The sequence below is a fragment of the Canis lupus genome, chromosome 13 (genome assembly GCF_011100685.1).
Source record: "Canis lupus familiaris isolate Mischka breed German Shepherd chromosome 13, alternate assembly UU_Cfam_GSD_1.0, whole genome shotgun sequence".
In the NCBI taxonomy this organism is placed as follows: Eukaryota; Metazoa; Chordata; class Mammalia; order Carnivora; family Canidae; genus Canis; species Canis lupus.
Window position 1 is genome coordinate 24,737,050 of NC_049234.1, and position 18,149 is coordinate 24,755,198.

General features: G+C 38.8%; 2 long non-coding RNA genes across 8 annotated transcripts in view; one reads left to right on the forward strand and one right to left on the reverse strand.

Moving 5' to 3' along the window:
- Window positions 1-436: 436 nt before the first annotated feature.
- Window positions 437-9,832, reverse strand: LOC102151649. Of its 4 annotated transcripts, none has more exons than XR_005368652.1 (5): window positions 9,742-9,832; window positions 5,343-5,760; window positions 4,426-4,480; window positions 2,883-3,083; window positions 437-1,165 (listed from the first exon to the last, which is right to left on the reverse strand). It is a non-coding gene; the product is annotated as an uncharacterized LOC102151649 (long non-coding RNA). The 4 variants fall into 4 exon arrangements; XR_005368649.1 differs by having other exon boundaries at window positions 445-1,165; window positions 5,621-5,760; XR_005368650.1 differs by lacking the exon at window positions 2,883-3,083 and having other exon boundaries at window positions 447-1,165; window positions 5,621-5,760.
- A 71-nt stretch (window positions 9,833-9,903) lies between these two features.
- Window positions 9,904-18,149, forward strand: part of LOC111098551 — an 81,787-nt gene continuing 73,541 nt past the window's right edge. For all 4 annotated transcript variants that reach the window (XR_005368648.1, XR_005368646.1, XR_005368645.1 and 1 more), the window contains exons 1-3: window positions 9,904-10,162; window positions 10,714-10,802; window positions 11,342-11,430. This is a non-coding gene — a long non-coding RNA (uncharacterized LOC111098551). The remainder of the gene's footprint in view (window positions 10,163-10,713; window positions 10,803-11,341; window positions 11,431-18,149) is intronic.

The following is an 18,149-nucleotide window of genomic DNA, read 5'->3' on the forward strand; positions in this document are numbered from 1 at the left end:
TGTGGGGAGCCCGATACGGGACTCCATCCCAGGACCCCAGGATCATACCCTGAGCTGAAGGCAGATGCTCAACCACTAAGCCACCCGGGCATCCCTGTGTGTTTGTTCAAAGGTAGAAATTGTAAATACTTTCTAGAAAAAATAAACATAAATACATATGTCAGATATTTGTAATTTTAAAAATCACTTACCAATGAAGGTGTGCTGCCACATTTGGAGATCACTATTTCAGAGGCTACAGATCAATCTTCTCAGTATCTATGGAGACTTAATGTCTTGGCAGGAGTCTCAAACCTTTGTTTTGCCCTTGTTTACTACTAAGCCTGTATCCCATGCTGCTAGGTGTTGAAAGCTGGCATCCCCAAAATATTACAGTAAGGGAGATCACTACCTTGGTAAATCTTAATAGATTTATTGGAAATGAGAAGGCACAGGAAGTAATTTATGGGGTTAGGTTTATACTGGGTCATTTGATGCAGGGGCATTATTGGGTTAGACAGATAGGTACAGAATAATTAAAGATGAGTGACTAGAGCTAGGTGGGGTTGGTAGTTTTAAAGTAAATCTTAAAGAGACAGTTGTTTGATGTTATTTATTGCACCAAGAATGGGTCTTTACTCCCCTAAGGCAAAGTGGAATACTCTAACATCAAATTAATGGTCCTCAGGAAGTTCTTTATTTTAGCTTTCTGAGGCTGTTGTAATAAACTGGGTGACTTGACACAATATAAATTTATTCTCTCACGGTTCTGGGGGCCACAAGTCTAAATCCTAGCAGCTGTTGGGGACACCACTCTATCCAGAGGACTGAAGGGAGAATCAGCTTCTGGGGCTACTGGCATTCCTTAGCTTGTGTTCCATCTTCCTCTGCTATGTGTGGTTCACCACATCGCCTGCTCCTCTATGAGTGTGTCTCTCTCAAAATACTCTTTGCCTCGCTCCTGGAAGTGTACATGTGATTGCACTTAGGTCCCTCCAGATAATCCTGGATAAACTCCTCCTCTCAAAATCCTTAATTCAAATACATATTTTGCCATTTAAGGTAATATCCATTCTTTTGCCATATAAGACAATATTCATAGGTTCCAGAGATTTGACATGGATGTCTTTTAGTTGGTGTATTGGATCCTCCAAATTCATGTCCAGCTGGAACTTCAGAATGTGACCTAATTTGGAAACAAGGTTTTTGCAGATGTAATTAGTTAAGATGAGGTCATACTGGCTTAGGGAGGACCCTAAAGACGGGTCATACTGGCTTAGGGAGAACCCTAAGAAGAGAAACCAAGACACAGATGTAGACAAGGAAGACAGAACACCTTATGGTGATGGAGGCTAAGACTGGAATAATGTGTCTATAAGCCAAGGGATGCCAAGGATAGTTGGAACCACCAGAAACTAAAGCTTCTTTAGAGGCTTGAAGAACAAATGGCCCTGCTGACATCTTAATTTTGGACTTCTAGCTTCTAAAACTATAGGAGAATACATCTCTCATTCTTGTGGGTTTTGTTTTTGAACCACTCAGTTTGTGGTAATTGGTTACAGCAGCCCTAGAACCTAATATAGTAGGCCCTTTCTCAGCCTACTACCTTCCCAAAAAATAGTTTCATCTTCTTGGGCAAGAGTTAATGCAAAAATCAAGTCATGTTAATAGACTTGATTTTTTTTTGAAGATTTTATTTATGAGAGAGAGAAAGAGAGAGAGCAGGGGGAGGAGCAGAAGGAGAGGGACAAGCCGACTCTGTGCTGAGTGCAGAGCCTGACTCAGGGATCGATATCAGGACCCTGAAATCATGACCCAAGCTGAAACCAAGAGTCAGACGCCTAACCAACTGAGCCACCCAGGCTCCCCAGTAGACCCTTGATTTTTTATTTTATTTTATTATTTTTTAAATTCTTTTTATTGGAGTTCAATTTGCCAACATATAGCATAACACCCTTGATTTTTAATTGGCATCTGTATGTCTGGTTCCATTCTCACTAGCCTCACTCAGACACCTCTACCTCATGAAGACTATTCTTAGCCCCACTCACCAGATCCAGCCTTTTCAGATTATGAGTCAGGATGACTTGAATTATAATGTGTTTGGTCCATAACCCCTTGGCCCTCCTGAATTCACCTGGTGCTCTGGTTGGCAGTGCCTGGCCTGCCGATAGCTTGCCACCTGCAGACCCTTCATCTCTGTTCTCATCTGCTGGCTTCTGTGACATTTCAGAGCTTGTTCCAACACAAGTATCAGTGACTTGGAAATATCTTGTGGGAATAATTTTCAATTAAGGGAGAAGAGGAGTCAGTGGGTCAATGGCCCAATCTCTTTGTCCCCTAGTGGGTTGATTCCTAAATGTATTCAATACATTTTCTCAGATTTTTGGCTTTTCTCTATTCCCTTTTTTACTCTCCTACTTCCTCTTTTATGTTTCTTGTTAACACCTTCCAAGTAAACTACCCACCCCAAGTCCCCGTCACAGGGTCTCTATTTGAGGGAGCCCTGAAAGGAACTCGCAGCATTGAACTCTGCTGGGCCCATTCCTCGTTCTCTCCTTGGCCTCTCTTCCTTCCTCTCAGAGACATGAGCTGCTGTTGCAGTATCCACTGGTGACCTGGCCTGTCTCTTCAGGTGCCCAGGTTCCTCCACAACATTTTACATTTTTGCGGAATAGGAGGCAACAAATTAAAAGAGAGTCAGCTTCTAGATCATGAAGCCTACACACCATTTCCCCTTTCTCTTCAGTAGGAGCCAGTAAAGCAGGAAATTAAAGAGACTCTCTAATTGGATGACATTTCCAGTCTCTTGGCCACACTATAGTTTGTGTAATCATGCTCCTAGTGGCTCTTGAGAAGTCCTATTTTTCAATATGCTCCCATAATTTTTTTTCCACATTTACCTTAAAGTGGAACACCACCACCGCCTTAAAGCTGGGTTGGAGAACGTGACAATATTGGAGTTATTCCACTCCCCTTTCCAAATCCACTGTTCATCCTTCTTCCTCTGATCTTTGCCCCCAAAGCTTGAACACCTGGTTGCATTACCCAGGATCAAAGCTGGTTTTCTTTTTCTTTCTCCTTTCTAGCCCTTAAGAAAGAAGCTACGTCCAGAAAAGATTAGCAAACATTGAAAATAAGTATACATCTCATCTCTTGACTTAGATAAGGGCATGATTTTATATGTGTGTGTGCATTTATTTGATTTTCTTTTATCAGCAATTATTTAGAGTTGATTTTGACACCTTTTCCTTATCCAACCTAAAGTCAACATTCTCAAGCTATATGTTCACCTTGGCCCATTTTCCTCCTAGTTGGGAACTTTCCCTTATTAGGCTGGTACAAATACTTGGGAAAGCATGCCATCCCAACCAGCATGAAGGAGCCCCATGGAATATGGGCATATGCTTTTCCATTCATTGTGGAGGTTCAAGTGTGTGTCTGTAAGACCAGTCTGCTGGACATAACTTATACCCCAAGCCCTATGTCTCCATAAATAACTCCTGGCAGTTTCATTACAGCCTGGGGTACCCCGGCTAACATTGGCAGCTAACTTAATGCCAATCAATCTTTCTAATGCCTTTCATGGTTTGGTTTCATTAGGAGCTAAAGCCATCACTCACCCCGTGTCTGCTTGGCCACCATGTTGATTTGTGTCTCCCTATTGTGTGAACGAATATGCATCCCAGAAGACCTGAGATTTCCTCAGGAACAGAGTACTGCTGAGTGCTCCCTATTTATTGCTTAGTATAAGAATATATATTACCTTTTATTACATGGCCATTAGAGAGTATAAAATCTGGGGAGAGATTTCCATTGGAGTGTAGTAAGCATAATTATAAATTTGGGGACAATGTGAAATATGTCCTTGCTAGAATATTCACTGAGTTATCAAATGAGTTGCTTCTGGTGACACCAATTAATTCATAGTCCACGTGAGACCATTTGGCTCCCCTTCCCCCTTATTTCTGCTTTTCAAGCTTTGTTTAGCTCTTTTTTTATGCCCTTTTATTTAGCCAAGAATCGACCAATATGAATGAAAAAGAGAATACTCCTAGCTCTCCAGTAAAACCCCAGCAAAACCAGTGTCCCTTTGTCATTTTTGTGTAGAATTTGAGGTGAATATTCAGGTCCTGAGGGATAGAAGAGAGAGGGATAAAATAAAATAAAATAAAATAAATAAAAATAAAATAAAATAAAAAAAAAAATAAAATAAAATAAAATAAAATAAAAGCTCTCTGACAGAGAGACCAGGAAGCACATTATCCAGCTCAGCACAATTACCTGCAACATGGTCACCTCAGCCCGTGCCCACCCCCACCCCACACCATTCCCTCATTAAAACTGGGGACGAGAAAAATCTGTACTTAAGCTAAAGCTTCAACCACACAGTTTTTGATTACATAGCTAGCATTTGCTCAGCGGATCCTAATGGTTCATACTAACCTTGGCAGTGTCTCAGTGGCCATATTTTCACAGTTGAGTGATTCTTGAATAATTTCTGCAACAAATTAGGCATAAAAAGCTTTTACTCTACCCTCACTCATATATATATATATATATATATATAGAGAGAGAGAGAGAGAGAGAGAGAGAGAGACTCTACATTATCCCTAATCCTCTCTGGGATTTTTTTTTATCATCCTGACCACAGGAGAGGCCACTCAGCTTTTATACCTACAACTGTGTGTTCACAGCACACTTCAATGGGTGGACTGACACGGACTTACAATAGATGGTGGATGGAACTTATCTCACCAGCTATGTACCTTTCACCCAGCTTCTTCCTTAGCTTGTGTCAGCAATAAACTCACCCTTACCTGTCAGTTCCAGCCCTTCCAGACACAACCTCCCACCCCACCCCCCACCGCCGCCACCCACGTCCTCCCACAGCCTGCTTGGTTCATTGCTATCCCCTTCTAATCCCATCCTCCATCCATCATACACATAAAGCTTGATGTACGTAGTCTGCACTCTCTGTGACAAAACAAAACAAATACCAATAAACAGGAAAACCCTTTTCCAATCCCTCTGCTTTATGAACCAATGATTTGTGACTGTGTGTGTGTGTGTGTGTGTGAGAGAGAGAGAGAGAGAGAGAGAGCACCTTAGGATGATGGTGGAGAAATAAAATCAGAGTCTGTAGTAAGGGAGCATAGCTTGAAATACCATATTCAGCATTGTGACTTTACATGTAGAAGACAGGAAGAAAGCACCTTGTTTTATTATCTAGATTATGTAATGTAAAAAGATTTGGCAAAACTTGGAGAAGACTTCTTGAAAATATCTTCTGTTTTATGGAATAAATCATACAGTGTAAATATAACTTGAACAAAAGCTGGAGGAGAAGGAAAAGTAGTTACCTGCCGTTACATGAGAGGAGGGGCCAGGCCACACTTCTCTGAAGAGGGAATCAACTTTATGAGAGTTATAGGAATTTTGTTTGCCTATTTCACTAATAAGTTCTGCTAAGTTAGTGGCCACCTTTCTATCATAGCCTATGTGTACTGGAGTCCTGGTAACTTTTATTCACAAAGCAGTTTGGTGCTAAAGGCAGGAATACAGAAAAGGTGGCAGGTGGGCCACTGGGGCAGTTTTCTGATTTATGGCTTCAGGGTGTGGCAGTGTTTCTGTCACATACTTAGAGGTGAGAAAATGCCAAATGTATGTCTTCTTTCCTTTAAGATTTCTTCCCATGGTTGAAATTAAAGTATCCCTGGGACTGCAGTTATTTTAGACAAGACTTCATCACTGTCACCTCAGAGTTGGCTGGGTTCCTTCCTAAGAACAGAAGCATGTGGACAGAACAAGTAAAGGGTATTAGGACAGTGAGCACCTGAAAGAAAGAAGGGAGTTATCCAGATTGATTTTTAACTCCTTTTACCCACACCCTTTGCCATATAACTTAGTAGTTCTTCCCTTAAAAGAGATGAAGTCAGGGGTGCCTGGGTGGTTCAGTTGGTTAAGCATCCGACTCTTGATTTTGCCTCAGGTGTTGATCTTAGGGTAGTGAGATCAAGCTCTATATCCAGTTCCATGCTCAGCAGGGAGTCTGCCAGAGATTCTCTCCCTCTGTCTCCCCCATGAGTAAGTACACTCTCTCTCTCACTCTCTCTCTCATAAATAAATAAAAAACATAGGAAAAAAGTGATGAAGTCAAGGGAAAAATCTTCATGATGCTGAATGTGGCAATGATCCCTTAGACATAACACCAAAAGGATAAGCCACAAAACAAAAAACAGATAAATTAGATTTTTATCAAGACTAAAACTTTTGTGCATCAAAGAATGGTATCATCTAAGTGAAAAGGCAACCCATGGAATGAGAGAATATATTTTCAAATCACATATCTGATGAAAGATTAATAACTACAATATATAAAGAACTTCTACAACCCCACACACCACCAACAAAAAGACAAATACCTCTATTAAAAGTTAGTGAAGTACTTTAATAGACATTTCTTCAAATTTTATATATATATATATATATATATATGATGAGTAAGTACATGAGAAGATGCTTAAAATTACTAATCATTAGAGAAATGTAAACCAAATCGACAATGAGATACCATTTCATATCCATTAGTATTGCTATTACCAAAAAAACTAAAAAAAATAATGCATGTTGGATGTGGCAAAATTGGAACACTTGCGCATTGCTAGTAGAAATGTTAAATCGTATAGCCACTCTATAAAATGGTGTGACAGTTTCTCAAAAAATTAAGCAGTATTACCATAATACAGCAATTCTTCCTTTAGATAAACATCAAAAAAGTATTGAACTCAGAGACTCAGAGACTCAAGCATAACTTGTGCAGCTGTGCTCATAGCAGCATCATTTACAATTGACAAAAGGTAGAAGCAACCCTAGTGTTAATTGATGGAAGAACAGATAAACAAAATGTGGTATAAACACACAATGGAATGCTAGTCAGCCCTACAAATGAAGGAGATTCTGACATATACTAGAACACTGATGACCCTTGAAGGCCATAAGGTGGGATAAGCCAGCCACAGAACTATGCCCTTAAAAATGTCAATTTTATGTTATATATAGTTTATCAGAAATAAGAAGGTGGAACTGACCATAGAAGAGGAGGAAGTGATAGCGTGCCAAGGTAACCCTAGGCTTCGAGAAGCCTTCTGTGTTTCCACTTGCTCCCTGGAATCTCTGCCCAGGCCATGAGAAGGGCTTCCCCAGGGTAATGAATACCCATTCAGACTGAACCCTAGAATAAGTAGACGCACATGGAGTAGACTTGAGTCCAAGCCTCAGCAAGGAACCAGGATCTCTGGGTCCACAGTTTGAAGCAGATGAACCATGCCTACACCCAGCAGCCAACTCTTGGCAATCTGCAATTGACTTAATGAAATAAATGATTATGGCTGAAGCCACTGGTTTTTGGAGTAGTTGTTACACAGCATTATCGTGGAGCCAGAGTTCAGTTACAGGATCATCATCAAGAGCACCTGATTTCCCCTCGCTGCTTGTCCATCATGTACTGATCCTAAGAGATCCTAAATCTGTACATTATATGTTACTCCTCTGGTTTAGCCACTGACTCTGTCAAAACACCACTTAACTTTTTCCACATGGCTCTTCTTTGCACTAAGGATAAGTCCCAGGTTTCCTGATGTGGCTTTTTAGGTCTTAATTTCCTCATGCCTTCCTCTCCAGCTTCACCTCTGGCTGTGTTCCCTCTCACTGTTGCTGCTTGTGTCATCTCCATCTCCATCTCAATCTCTCTGTCTCTGTCTGTCTCTGACCAGACTAGTTCCTGAGGGTCTTGCCAGGTCTTTTACTCAAATGTTACTTCCTTAAAAGGGTCTTGCATGGACCCTCACACCAGCTAAATGGTGCATACTGTGTGCATTCCCGTCATCCACCCACAGCATTTCTGCATTTACTTTGTAAACTCAATATATTTTCTCTCAACAGGTCTGTCCTGTTCACTCTATTCTCTCAATTTAGCTGGTACCAACATAATAAAAATACAATGTACTTTTGTTTAAAATGTAATTGAATGAATTAAAGAATTAAAGGTGCGTCTCTAAGACCACTGTGTTCTCTTGTAAGACTCACTAATGGACTCTGTTAGTAAAACTTTTACCTCAGCCCGTAGAATATTAAGTTGAATGAAAACTTAGAGATCATATAGTCTTAATTCCAAATGAGTAAACTGGGTTCCTTCAAAGATAATTTCATTAGGGTTACTTTTGTGGGTGCACTCTAAACTGGATGGTTCTGAGAGAATTATAAAATGATAAATGTTTCTGCCACTAACCTCTGGGTTTAATAAAAACAGGACATTCATTTTTGAACCTTGCATTTTAACTGAGTCATGCAGGTCCAGGGCCTATAGAAGAGGAAATTTATGGCACTATGAATCTTTATTTGCAGTTCTTAGAGCATGATGTTGACTTCTGATTTAGATATTCCCTGGAAGTGCAGCCCTAAACAAGGGCTTGGAATTTAGAGTTTGATCCCATGACTTTCTGAAATTTGTTTGCCATCACCATCAGACAATAACCTTAAACCACCTTAAAATTTTTAAAAACTCCTGCATAATTGAAAGACACCATGCAAAGTTAAAAGACAAGCCACAGATTGGGAGATTATATTTATAACACACTTAACCAACAAAGGATTAGAGTCCAGAATACATAAATAAATTTTGCAAATTAGTAAGGAAAAGAAGAACAACTAAGTAAAATAATCCACAAAGGTTGTGCACATGGAGTTCATAGAAGAGGAAACAGGAGTGATGAGTAAGCGTATGAAAAATACTTGATCTGGCTAATCATTAGGGGCAACACAGTTAATATGGCAAAGAGCTACCACTCTGCACTGAATGGCAAAAATAAAAATGTATAATTATTCCAAGAGCTGGGATGATGGAGAGAAACTGAAACCTTATACCATGTACTAGGATAAAATAGCTATTGGGCACTATCTGATAACATTGTACACAAGCATCCCTTTATACCCAGAAAAACTCTTGCATATATTTAGTAGGGGGCATAGATAGGGATACTTATTGCAGTCCCACTTTTCATAGTACAAATTAGGCAAAACCCTAAGTATCTGATACAAATTACTAAATATGGTTATAAATAACTGGTAAAAATCGGTCAGTTTCCAGGTGCAGGACCTTTAAATCCGGTGGAAACAGGAAGGAAAATATCTGAGAATAGGTGGCTTTTGTTTCCACTCATAGGGCACTAAATGATGTCTCATTGTATTAGATGTGTTACACATACCCTCACTAAATAATAAATACCATAATGTATGGTAAAATACATTATAAATTTTCAGGAACAATATACATGTTTAATAGAAGTTTCCCTAAGACCGTAAGCTTGTTAATAAAATTCTAAAATATAAAGGAAAGGACAACCCATCTGATCCTGTTGTGCTCTGCTTAAATCTACTTCCACGATAACCTTTTGCAGGACCTCTTAGCATTGTATGTGAGGCCCAAGTTATCTTCCTAGCTTTCCTCTCACACTTGTTCCCTGGATTCTTTTTCTCCCCTCAGTCTAGGCAGCCTGTCTAGTAACTCCGGTGTGTTTCTCAAGGCTTAGCCTCAAATCACATTGTTTCTTGGAGAAGGCATCCCTCTCTCTATACCAAATTCATAGCGTGGCACATGCAGTCCTGGGACAGCCCTCCTCACATGTGCACATATGGGGGCTGTGTCTTATCCATCTTACAGCTCCTCAGCACCCCCCCCCCTCCGAAAAGACTGCCACTTACAGTATTAGTTACCTCCCAGCTGGACCATGGGAACCAACATCTTTTCCCATTCAGAGATGGTCCCTTAGCCTCTCATTGGTTTCAAAACAATGGGCCAACAATGGGCCAGTGAAGCTGGCCAGAGCTTTATCTAGGTTGGTCATTCTCATGTTGCCATGGCTACAAGGATTTGGGGACTTTAGGGAGTACATAATTTCAAGAGACAGAAAAGGATGCTGCACCCCATCTGGATATGAACTTCCTTGCAGTGCACATCAACCACCCCTCCCCCAAAGGGATGCTGAAAGCTTTGCCGTCAGCCCCTGTAATCATCTCCATGACCATCCTAGCCTAGTTGGCTGGGCTTCTGCAGGTGCCAGACTTTATTCACCTGAGTCACAGACACTCCTGCAATGATAGCACTCGGAGTCCCTCTTTAGAGGTGAGTAGGGAAGGAAACACTCACGTATGGAGCACCTGCTGAGTGTGTTTATGAATATAAGCTCACTGATCATAACATTCGACAGATGAGGTGACCAAGGTGCAAAGGGGAGGGGCTTGATCAGGATGGCACTCTCAGGAAATGGTGGGAATTCCAGTCTGACTCAGGCTTATGCTTCTCCCATCCCCCCAACCCCACCTTATCTCTGGAGAGACATCTTGTAAAATTCCACTCCAATCACTTGATTAAATCTCCCTGGAAACCACCCTAGACTTTTATGATACAAGGCAAAATGACAAATGACTAAACGGGAATAGAAATCATCCTTTAATCATCTCTGAGGCTATAAGATGCACATAAATGACTTTCCAGGGGGGAGTAACAGTGCTTTGGGAGGGCAGCCTGAATTCTGGCTGAATAATATCAATAACAATAACAATAAAACAGAGAAAGCAGGGACCATGTGGAGAAGGCTGGTGAGGGCTTTGACACAGTCAAAAGTTCACATTCAATGAGGGACATTAATATTTCACATTGAATTCCTTTATTAGCCTAGATACCCGAAGGTCACTTGGAGAGATTTTTCAGGTTACCAGCTTGACAGTCTTTATCTGAGAAGAGGCACTGGAGGCTTCTCAAGGTGAGATGGAACATATCTTCCAGGTTGCCAGATAGGATGGCTAGCTAGGGGTGGCTAGATAATAATTAACAAGCTCATTACCACCTGCCATTTCAGAACTGCTCATCAACCCAGGTCCATTTGATGTTCATTTGCTTCTTGTGAATGCAAAGACGGGTGCATTGAGATTTTCCTGATAGCCCTTCTGACATTATGATACCTGTATGTGCGTGTGTGTGTGTCTATTTGTGTTGCTGTGTGTCCGTGTGTCTGTGTAACTTCGTGTGTAAAATCCTATCTAATCGAGAGCTGCACTGGAAGGGGCTGTGTCTCATTTTTAATAATGTGGAGAGAGGACTAATCAGCTGAACAGTGTGTACAGGGTCCCTTCTAGAATGCAGAACATTGAATATGGTAATGAGGCAGTCAGGAAGCTCAGCATGGGTTCTTTTAATTTTTTTTGTGAGGAAACATAAAATATTCTTTAACAGTGATACCTCTGAAAGTGTTGGATTGGCAAGATACACACATATATGTTTGTATGATTTTGCTCATGGTAGGATATATCCATTCATGGGATATTTGTTGAGAGCTTACAATGAAGCAGGAAAACCTGGAAAGATGACTAGAAGATGGTCGCTAATGAGAGGTAAGAGGGGACACATCAACAAGGGATGAGGTAAGGAAGAAGGAGGACGTACTCAAAGAACAGGTAGGGCACAAGATTTTTCCACAAAAATCTTCTCTGGCACAGAATTATTTATTTGGTGTTAAACCACAGCCTCTGTAATCAAGCACACATAGATTCAAACCTGTCTTGGCTCTTTCCTAATTTATTTTTTGTCCTGAGGTCACCTGTTTAATCTCTTTGTGCATTGTTTTTCTCATCTATAAATGGGAACAGTAGGATTTCCATGGAATAATGTTCTTTTGAGAAGCTATTTGTAAGTCATATAAAGTTCTTGGCACCATGCCTCACCAACAAAAGCAGTTGGTATACATTATTATGATGATAATGATTATGATTGATATTAGAATAAATATCAGAAAGGGAAACAGAACATGAAAGACTCCTAACTCTGGGAAATGAACTAGGGGTGGTGGAAGGGGAGGTGGGCGGGGGTGGAGGTGACTGGGTGGCGGGCACTGAGGTATGTACTTGACGGGATGAGCACTGGGTGTTATTCTGTATATTGACAAATTGAACACCAATAAAAAATAAATTTATTCAAAAAATTAAAAAAATAAAAATCATTCTCAAGTTTGGAAAACAAATTTAAAAAAATATATATTAAGTTGATTTCTATACTGTTGGAATATTCATGGCTTCCAGCATACATTATGCATCTCTGAGACAGTGTATCAGAGCACAGACCTACCCTGACCCCCACAAAAACATCATTGTTTTTGTTTTTTGTTTTTGTCTTCAGATGCAGGTCACACTTTGATAATGCTAGTCTGGGGGCACAGGGAAGCTCTGAATCAGAAGCTAACAAAGAGTTATCCTGAGGGATAGGGAAGCTCTGGATCAGAAGCTAACAAAGAGTTATCCTGAGGGATAGGGAATGCTTATAAATTCTGAGTAATAGGGAACAGAGAGAGGCAGCGTCTATGCCTGGTCATCTTTTCATATGGAGACAGAAGGTTAGAAGTTGGTAGATTTTTGGACCGCCTGTGTTGGGAAATTTGGAAGACCAAAGAGAGTGACCCCTGCCCCTGAGAGAGTGGAGGCTGGCATTCATTGTAGATATGTGTTGGCCTTTGCATACATCAGGAAATCTCAATGCTCTGCCCTTGTCATGTTTCCATCCTCTTTTCTTCCATTCAGACAAGCAATCTGGGCTAGTATTTCAGGAACAGAGGGTCATGGATCCTTTCATTCAGTCATTTGCTCACTTGTTCACTCTGTTTTTCAATACATAGTTCATTCAAAAACTTTTGTGGACAACTTATATGGTGCCAAGTGTAGCATTAGCTCCTGAGGACACAGAAATGAACAATATACAATCCTGGCCCTAAGAGAACACAAAGGCTCTCAGGATGGTGTATGAATTTTAATCTATCTGGGGAAAATCTTCATAAGCACCTATTTCAGCACAATCTGGTGTCTTCTGTAATAAAGGCAAATAAAATATGTGTTGAATGCATAGTCTCTATCATCTCAAGCATTCATCACTGCTGTTCCTTGCTTGGAAAATCTTCATAATCCTGTCTATACTCCAGGATCCTGGTCTTGTCCTCTTCCCTCCACAAAGCCTTCTGACCACTTGAGGTAAGGCTCTTTCCATCTTTGTTTACTATTTGTCATCAGTCCATCTATTGTCCCTATTCTTTTAGGTCCTGAATGTGAACTGCCTTGCATGTGATTTAATTGCTTTACAAGATTAAACTCTGGACAGCAGAAATCACATCTAACTTTGTATCCCTCACAGCACAAAGAGCTTGTAACATATTGTGATGGTTTTGAAATATGTCCATAAATTCTTTGACCCTCTTCCCTTCAAGAGGTGAGGCTTCATTCCCTTCCTCTTGAGTGTAGGCTGCACTATGCAACTTGATTTTACAAAATGGGATAAAGTGCAGGTGATGGTGTGTGATAATCAGAGACTAAGTTATTAAGGGCATTGTGGCTTATTGCTTGTTCTGTTTTGGGTCACTCTGTCAGGGCGGAAGCAGCTGCTACATCAGGACACTCCAGCAGCCTATGGGAGGGCCACAGGTTTAGAAACTGAGGCCTCCAGCCAACCATCAGAACTAATTTTCCAGTCATGAGAAAATTGGAAATAATTCTTCCAGCCCCATTCAAGCTTTCAGATGACAGCAATCCAAACTGATATTGACTGTAAAACCAAAAATAATTCTAAGTCAGACCACTCCGCTAAGTCATTCTTGGATTCTTGACCATGAGAAACTCTTGAGATAATAAATGCTTGCTATTTTAAGCTACTAAATATTGGCATAATTTGCTCCATCAGAGTAGATTGCTAATATTCAATACACATGTATACTTACCCTATGAAAGAAAGACTCTCTCAGTGCTCTACCTTGTCATGTTTCCATCCTCTTTCCTTCCACCCAGACAAGTAGTCTGGGCTGGTATTTTAGTAGTAGAGGGTTCATGCATCCCTTCATTCAGTCATTTGCTTACAACAGTTCATTCAAAAACTTTTGTGGGCAATTACCTTGTGCCAAGTTCAACTATTAGTGACATTCATGTTCCTGAATCCTGTGGATACTATTTAGTCTCTGTTTTCCTTGTAATCACAGAAATATGGAACACAGAAATTGAATATGTCTTTTAAAGTTGTTTAAAAATATTTCTGTGTAAAAGATAGGTTTCATAAACCCATTCTTCTTCTTCACCACACTCCTTCCTCTGGGGTAATTATGATCTTTTTGCAACTTGCTTTTCTATGAGTGCAACATTATGATATTTAGATTTATCTATGTTGACACATGTAGCACAGAACATCCACATTAACTGTTGTCTAGTGCCCATTATACAACTATACAATAATTTATTAATAAGTTCCCCTTTGGGAGCATTTGGCCGGTTTCCACTTTTTCACCTCTATTAACCACACTACATTGCCATTCTTGTAGATGAATTCTTAACTCTCTATATAAGATTTCTCTAGGGTGTATATTCATCTTTAACCTTCTAGATATAACCAAAATATTCTCAAATTGATTGTCCTAATTTATGCTTCCATCCAACGTACATGGAAAGGTTCCATTTCTCCACATCCTCACCAACATTTTATATTACAAGGTTTGCTTTCCTTCCTTTTCTCTTCTTTCCCTTCTTCTTTTATTTGAATCTGCAGTTGTAGTTTTTATTTAATCATTCATTTTGTGTCCCTTGGCCACTTATGTTTCTTTATCTGACTTATTTATTTATAAATTTTGCCCACTTTTGTATTTGGTCATTTGCATTTTTGGATTGATGGATAAGAATTATTTACATAATTTGTATACTAATATTTTCCCAAAAGCTTGTTTGAGATTTGGTTTTCTAAAATTGTGTTATCTTTTATTAAATGGAAATTTAAATTGTTAATATAGGCGAATACAAAATCCCTTAGGGTTTAGACATTTTGTGACCAGGTCCAGAAATTATATACTCCTTGGCATGAAAAAATTGTTATACATTTTAGTATACATAAATTTTACTTTTTCAAATTTTATTACCTTTTTAGTTTTTTTCCCATCTTTATTGAGATATAATTGATATATAACATTGGGTAAGTTTAAGGTATAGAGTGTATTGATTTGATATTTCACATTTAGATTTTTATTCCGTATGTAATCTTTTGGAATAAGGTGGATGTAGAGATCTCATTTTTTTAAAGTAGATAACTCATTTCTCCACTAGTGTGTATTGTATACTCCATTCTTTCCTCACTTGTTCATCATATTTAAGTGTCAAATAGTCATGGATCTGTTTCTGAATTCTCTATTTTTCTCTGTTGGTCATTTTTACCTATTATTAAACAACTACTATGCTGTTCTAATTGTTATGGTGTCTCATAAATTTTGATATAAATCATGTTTGTCATGTGTATTCTTAACAGTTTCCTATTACAAATAAGTGCTAGGAAGTTTCCAAAGTTTGTGAATAGCTTTCATGATCTTGATTGGAAATGAATCTAGTCTATAGATCAGTTTGGGAAGGACTGACATATACCTATGTGGGTTCCTCCAATACATATGTTTTTTTTTTCCAATACATATGGTTATCACGAATTTATTTAGTTGTTTTTAAATGTACTTAAAAAGTTCTATAAATTTTTCCTTAAAGATCATGCAGATCCTATATTATAAATGGCTAAGTATATTTTAAACTTTCAGTTTCAGATGTAACAATTGTATAACATCATAATTTATTATTACATCAATGTTTTCAACATTGATGAGCTACCTTATTAGTTCCAAAGAATTATTTGAAATATTCTGAGATTTTCTACCTAGATTATCTTATTCTCTGCTAAAAGTAGCAGTTTTAGTTCTTCCTTTTGATCTTTATACTTTTTTTCTTGTTTTATTGCATTGGCTAGAATCTCCTGTGTAGTGCTGAATGGAAGTGACATATGGTGATTTGCCTTCTTCTTGACACATTCCTAATGTTTAGCCATGTAGGATGGTGCATTCTACAGGCTTACAGTAGATATCCTGAACCTTATTGCCCTTCATAAAATTTTACTATATAATTACTTTTATAATTATTTAATGTAATTGTATAATGCCTCCCTCTTCAGAATCTAACAGATTACTAATTTTGTAGCTGGCACATTAAAAATATTAAGCAGATTACTACTGAATAAACAAATGAGTGCAACTAACGTGGTCTCTCTACATCTCCACCGAAGTTCAGATAAAGTTATTCCCCAATCTTATCCCCTGCCTTTAGCTATGGCATTTAATTTCATAGTGGGAAGGGACCTTAGGTATTGTCTCCACTAAACTCCTCCTGTTCCAGATTAGGAACCTGTGAATCAGAAAATTTAAGTGACTAGCTCAAGGTAACTCAGACTGAGGGTTTCAGGATGACTTGTGGCTCTTTTTGAGACGGTCCCTACCCACGTGAATAATCTCATTTGTTTGATATTCTGTCTTATGTTTCTATTGAACTACTTCAGGATGCCATGTTTTCTCTGGGTCTTTATGCTTGCTTTATACTCCATCTGGGGCAATTTTTCCTTCCAAACTACTCACCTGCTTTCACCCATTTCCTTTTGATTTGTCAGGTCTTACTATGAATACCACTTCATCTCAGACATCTGCTATGACATGCTCACACTCAGTATGTTCATATTCATAAAACCTGTACTTCTCCTCTCATAGCACTTATTAAGCTTTAAGTTAATACTTTAAAAATAAACGACCAACACACTGGACTTAAAAATTTTGTGTGGACATTGGTCTTAAGTCTCCTTTTTGGTGGGATCTTTGTCTGGTTTTGGGATCAAGGTAATGTTGGCCTCATAGGATGAATTTAGAAGTTTTCCTTCCATTTCTATTTTTTGAAACAGCTTCTGAAGAATAGGTATTAATTCTTCTTTAAATGTTTCATACAATCCCACTGGGAGGCCATCTGGCCCTGAACTCTTGTTTTGGGGAAATTTTTGATGGCTGCTTCAGTTTCTTTGCTGGTTATGGGTCTGTTAAGGTTTTCTCACTATTCACAGATAACATGATACTCTGCAGAAAACCCAAAAGACTCCACCCAAAAATTGCTAGAATTAATACAGGAATTCAGTAAAGTCACAGGATATTAAAATCAATATACAGAATTCAATTGCATTTCTATACACTAACAATGAGGCAGAAGAAAGAGAAATCAAGTAATTGATCCCATTTACAGTTGTACAAAACCCATAAAATACCTAGGAATAAACCTAATGAAAGAGGCAAATGATCTGTACTCTGAAAACTATAGAACACTTATGAGAGAAATTGAAGAAGACACAAAAAAATGGAAAACCTTCCATACTCAGAGATTGAAAGAACAAATACTGTTAAAATGTCTTTGCTACCCAAAGCAATCTACACATTCAATGTAATCCCTATCAGAATACCATCAGCATTTTTCCTAGAGCTGAAACAATCTTAAAATTTATATGGAGTCAGAAAAGACCCCAAATAGCCTAAGTAATGTTGAAAACAAAAACCAAAGCTGAGGGCATCACAAATGACTGACTTCAAGATATATTACAAAGCTGAGATCATCAAGACATTATGGTACTGGCACAAGAACAAACATAGATCAATGGAACAGAATAGAGAACCCAGAAATGGACCCTCAACTTTATGGTCAACTCATCTTCAACAAAGCAGGAAAGAGTATCCAATGGAAAAAAAGAAAATCTCTTCAACAAATGGTGTTGGGAAAATTGGACAACCACATACAGAAGAATGAAACTAGACTATTTTCTTACACCACACACAAAAATAAACTTCAAATGTATAAACAACCTAAATATGAGAGAGGAATTCATCACAATCCTAGAGGAGAATACAGGTAGCAACCTCTTTGACCTTGGCCACCGCAACTTTTTACTAGACATGTCTCCAAAGGCAAGAAAAACAAAAGCAAAAATGGAGTTCATCAAGATAAAAAGCTTCTACACAGCAAAGGAAACAGTCAACAAAACTAAAAGGCAACCTACAGAATGGGAGAAGATATTTGCAAATGACATATAAGATAAAGAGCTAGTATCCAAAATCTATAAAGAACTTATCAAGCTCAACACCTCCAAAAAACCCACTCAAGAAATGGGCATAAGACATGAACAGACATTTCTCCAAAAAAGACACATAAATCATTCAACAGACACATGAAAGAATGCCCCACATCACTCAGCATCA